General features: G+C 37.4%; 1 protein-coding gene and 1 long non-coding RNA gene across 14 annotated transcripts in view; both read right to left on the bottom strand.

Moving 5' to 3' along the window:
• Positions 1–5,000, bottom strand: part of runx1 (RUNX family transcription factor 1) — a 212,103-nt gene that overhangs the window by 19,954 nt on the left and 187,149 nt on the right.
• On the bottom strand, positions 854–4,433 carry LOC147846636 (uncharacterized). The gene is made up of 3 exons (XR_015476055.1): positions 3,236–4,433; positions 1,286–2,123; positions 854–1,105 (listed from the first exon to the last, which is right to left on the bottom strand). It is a non-coding gene; the product is annotated as an uncharacterized LOC147846636 (long non-coding RNA).

Consider the following 5,000-nt stretch of genomic DNA (forward strand, 5'->3'; position numbering starts at 1 on the left):
AGTTGTTTCCGAAGGTTTGATTATTGCGGTCGCCGGATTTCCAATTATTTGCAATTGCAATTGTTTTCCTACAGGAACATGCCTTAAAAAAAGTTACTGGCGAGTTACTGATGTGCATTAATTTATGTAAAAAAAGAAAAGCAAATTAAACAGTTTATACAATTAAAGCCAGATTTTTAAGCCCCCCCTGAATTATTAGCCCCCCCTGTTTATTTTTTCCCTAATTTCTGTTTAACGGAGAGCAGATTTCTTCAACACATTTCCAATCATAATAGTCTCTAATAACTGAGTTCTTTTATCTTTGGCATGATGACAGTACATAATATTTTACTAGATATTCTTCAAGACACTTCTGCACAGCTTAAAGTGACATTTAAAGGCTTAACTAGGTTAATTAGGGTAACTATGCAGGTTAATTAAGCAAGTTATTGTATAATGATGGTTTGTTCAGTAGACTATCAGGAAAAAATATAGCTTAAAGGGGCTAATAATTATGTCCTTAAAATGGCTTTAAAAAATTAATAACTGCTTTTATTCTAGCCCAAATAAAACAAAAAAGATTTTCTCCAGAAGAAAAAATATTATCAGACACACTGTAAAAATTTCTTTACTCTGTTAAACATCATTTGGGAAATATAAAAAATCAAAAAAATAAAATCAAATTATAAAATAATTCTGACTTCAACTGTATATGCTCCTCCTTTAACATTTTTTAATATACATGCATTTCCTGTAGTAAAAGTGCATTTAATAACTCTTGTTAATAACTAAAACTGGAAAAATGTGCGTAATATATTTGTATTTAATTTAATAATTATGTACCCTCTCCTCTGTTTTTTTGTTTTCCTTTTTTAAATACATTTTTTTCTCATTTATTCTATTCTTGTAGAGAAATGTAAAGTGGTTTTGTTGTATAAGAAAACTGTACATGCTGGTTCTTGTTAATAAAAAAGAGAAAAAGTCTCATTTGGATTAATAGTATATTATGGGGTACCTCAAGGCTGAGTTCTTGGTCCCTTGCTTTTTACATTATATGTGTTTAAATCTACACACTACTACTACAGACACATCTCTTTGCACTAGCATGTACATAAAACGATAACACCTACCCATCAAAATGTTATTAATTTGTATTAGTAAACAAAGTAGTCTCTTATCGATTAATAGTATATTATGGGGTACCTCAAGGCTCAGTTATTGGCCTTTTACTTTTTACATTATATGTGTTTAAATCTAGACTACAGACACATCTCTTTGCACTAGCATGTACATAAAATGATAACACTTACCCATCAAAATGTTATTAATTTGTATTAGTAAACAAAGTAGTCTCATATCGATTATTAATAGTATATTATGGGGTACCTCAAGTTTTAGTTCTTGGTCCCTTGCATTTTACATTATATGCGTTTAAATCTAGACTACAGACACATCTCTTTGCACTAGTATGTACATAAAACATTAAACCTTACCCATCAAACTGTTATCAATTTGTATTAGTAAATGAAGTAGCCTTATATCAATCAATAGTATAATATGGAGTACCTCAAGGCTTAGTTCTGGGTTCCTTGCGTTTTACATCTTATGTGAAACACTACACTGTAAAACATACAACAGGTGATTGTCTGTATTTCTAACATTTTTTTTAACAGAATTTTCCAGTTTTTTCATAATACAGTGAAAGAGTTGTTGTTTTTACAGATATGTTCTGTAATTAAATGTACAGTTATTGCTTGTATTTTGGTGTTACGTTATTTTTCTGCTTTTTAAAGGGAATTTCATGTATTTCCAGAGAGTAAAACATAAGTTTACGTTAGTATTTACAGATAATTCCTTTAAAAATAGGGAAACCAAAATTCAGTCAAATTGTTTTTAGTCTTTAGTTTTAAGATCAACATGTGAAGATAGCATGAGGTTAATCAAGTGAAATAACAGCTTATTGTTTGTAGTCTGCAAATAATACATGCACTGTAAACTAGGAAATGTTCATTTTACTACTTTAACAATGTTGCTATGCGAACTGTGACGATCACCAGTGATCTATCGGCTGCGGATCGCTGGAAAACTACACACGTTACTTAACAAACTACAACTCCCAGCATGCACCTCTCACACACTGATTTCTAGTTCAAACCAAGCGGCAACCTCCCGCTCTCTCTCAGGAAGCCAATACGGAAGTAACTAAAACTGCAATTCATCTGAAATTCCGCTAGTCCTGGCCGCTCCTGGCTCCAAAACAGAGCAAATTTCAATTGAGCCCACTGTTAGAATGGCCAACTCTACAGCAGAAAAAAGGTGTTTACAGCCTGACACAAACAAAGATTTTGGTTAATACAGCTAATATTACCCTTCATAACAACTGTGAGGGGGGTGAATTTTTATTTATAACTCATCCGTTTCCTTTATTTTAAGTTATATTAAGTTTGCATAATTAAGGGTGTGGCCACTTGAGTGACAGCTAGGTCTCGTTGGTCGCCGTCACGTCACTTCAGCTGAATCCTGCAGATTAGCGACTGAACTCGGCATATTTATCGTATTTCTGTGTTGTTTTATGTGGCTTTACACAGTCGACTGTCTTTTGGACTTGTTTCCTACAATTATTAGATGGCATGGCATGCTGAGTGCACTTAATTGTGCTCACAAACCCTTCACGTGGCCTCCGTTTCCCATTTAAGATCATTTATGGTTTATATTTATATTTAAAGCTGTAATGCACTCCAGAATCTGACGAATTGATTAGCTGTAGGCTCTAGATCAGTCATATGAAGCGTTGTCATACAGTGTTATGCTGGATTTCATCAATAGTCTTACATTAACTAATACAGACTATATCTGAAGTGTTTGGAAGTAATTCGCGTTTTCCTCCTGTTGAAAAACGTCATAAGAACAATGTTTAGTGGCTCAATGTATCACAGCAGTGTTTTTAAAAGTGTAAACACTTTATTGATATAGTGAACAACCAAGCACAAGTGGTCAGAACACAAACGAGTCGCAGGTGATAAAGTATTAAGCGTTCTCCCAAAGTAAAGTGTGTCTGAACCAGGTCCAAGCTAAATGCAGCCTGCGTCTGTAGCTCCGCCCACTCTCCGCCTCTTTGCCCTTGTTTGGTATCCCGCCGTGGGTGTGATGAAGCGCGAACAAAATGACGACGGTTGGCCGCGCCTACTTGTGGCTTCTTTTGCGCTCTGTAGAAACCTATGGGTGACGTCACGGACACTACGTCTATATATTTTACAGTCTATGGTTCTAACTGATTACACACACAGTCAGAAGATCGTTATAGGCTGTTTTCAATGACTATAAACACACAGACACATCCTTTCTGAGTCTTAAACTGTTTAGTGAGCATTACGACACGTTTCCCCTTGCCTTGCCACATTCGACCCCTTTGTTATTTTGTTTGCCACCTTTATGCTTGGGATTATCTGTGTGCACCTGTTTGTTCCTGTTTCAACCTTTAATTGCAAGACGATTCTGTTAATAAACTGCTATTTGATGCTCAACTTTGTTGTGCAGGCGTCCTCACATGACACAAACCTTGTTTTTGTTGTCAAACGATGAGCAACTGTGTTATTAAAAAAGAAATCAAAAATTAGATAACAGTTTTGTATTTTCAGGAGAGGGGGACAATCACGCTCAGACACGTTTCAAGACAAAGTGTATGTGAATGAGTGTGTATGGGTGTTTCCCAGTATTGGGTTGCAGCTGGAAGGGCATCCGCTGCGTAAAACATATGCTGGATACGTTGGCGGTTCATTCCGCTGTGGTGACCCCTGATGAATAAAGGGACTAAGCTGAAAAAGAGGATTTATTTATCTGCAATGTGTGTATGATGGAAAGGGTGCGAGACTGTAAAACACAGAAGACGAGACGGAGCTGCGTCTATTTCTGGATGAAGACATTATTATGAGTCTGACAGACGGCTGCACGTGTCACAATAAAAGCCCACTATCAGACGCTGAAGGAGTTTAGCGAGTCGCCTTTGCGGTGTCCTTAAACAGACACGGAGTTCAGACGGTACAAACACTGCGTCACGAATACACATCCACAAATACACAGAGGACACATGAGGAGGATCTGGAATAATACAGGAGATATGGAGAGACAACACACACACACACACACACACACACACACACACACACACACACACACACACACACACACACACACACACACACACACACACACACCATACAGTAAAACAGACACATATAAACAAATTATAAACAAATTTCCCCACATCACACACACACACACACACACACACACACACACACACAAATGCTTTGTATGGGACGTCCCCTTGAGAAAAACTGCACTTCCTCCCTGTTTGGAAAGCGAGTCTCTCAGACAGAAAGACTCCCAGGCAGACGCTAAACCACTGAACCACAGTGTGTGTGTGTGTGTGTGTGTGTGTGTGTGTGTGTGTGTGTGTGTGTGTGTGCGTGTGTGTGTGTGTGTGTGCGTGTACTGAAGGCTTTGTAATGACTGTGTTAGATGTTAGACAGGATGAGTCAATGTTTTGCATTTATATTTCTGGAGAACTTCTACACAGACCGTACTGTGGTGTTATCAGACAGCATTACAGAATTATTAGCGCATCCATGTAGAGGAGTGTTTACATTAAAATGTATTTTAATTAGTATGCGTCATGTTACTGCCGTAGATGTTGATGAAATTAAAAGAATTATCAATAATAACTTGATTTAAATACACACACACACACACACACACACACACACACACACACACACACACACACACATACACACACCGGCCACTTTATTAGGTACACCTGTTCAACTGCTCTTTAACGCAAATTTCCAGTCAGCCAATCACAAGGCAGCAACTCAAAGGATTTAGGCATGTAGATATGGTCAAGACGATCTGCTGCGGCTCAAACTAAGCATCAGAATGGGGAAGAAAGGGGATTTAAGTGACTTTGAACGTGGCATGGTTGTTGGTGCCAGACGGGCTGCTCTGAGTATTTCAGAAAC

The sequence above is a fragment of the Danio rerio genome, chromosome 1 (genome assembly GCF_052040795.2).
Source record: "Danio rerio strain M-AB ecotype USA chromosome 1, GRCz13ab, whole genome shotgun sequence".
NCBI lineage: Eukaryota > Metazoa > Chordata > Actinopteri > Cypriniformes > Danionidae > Danio > Danio rerio.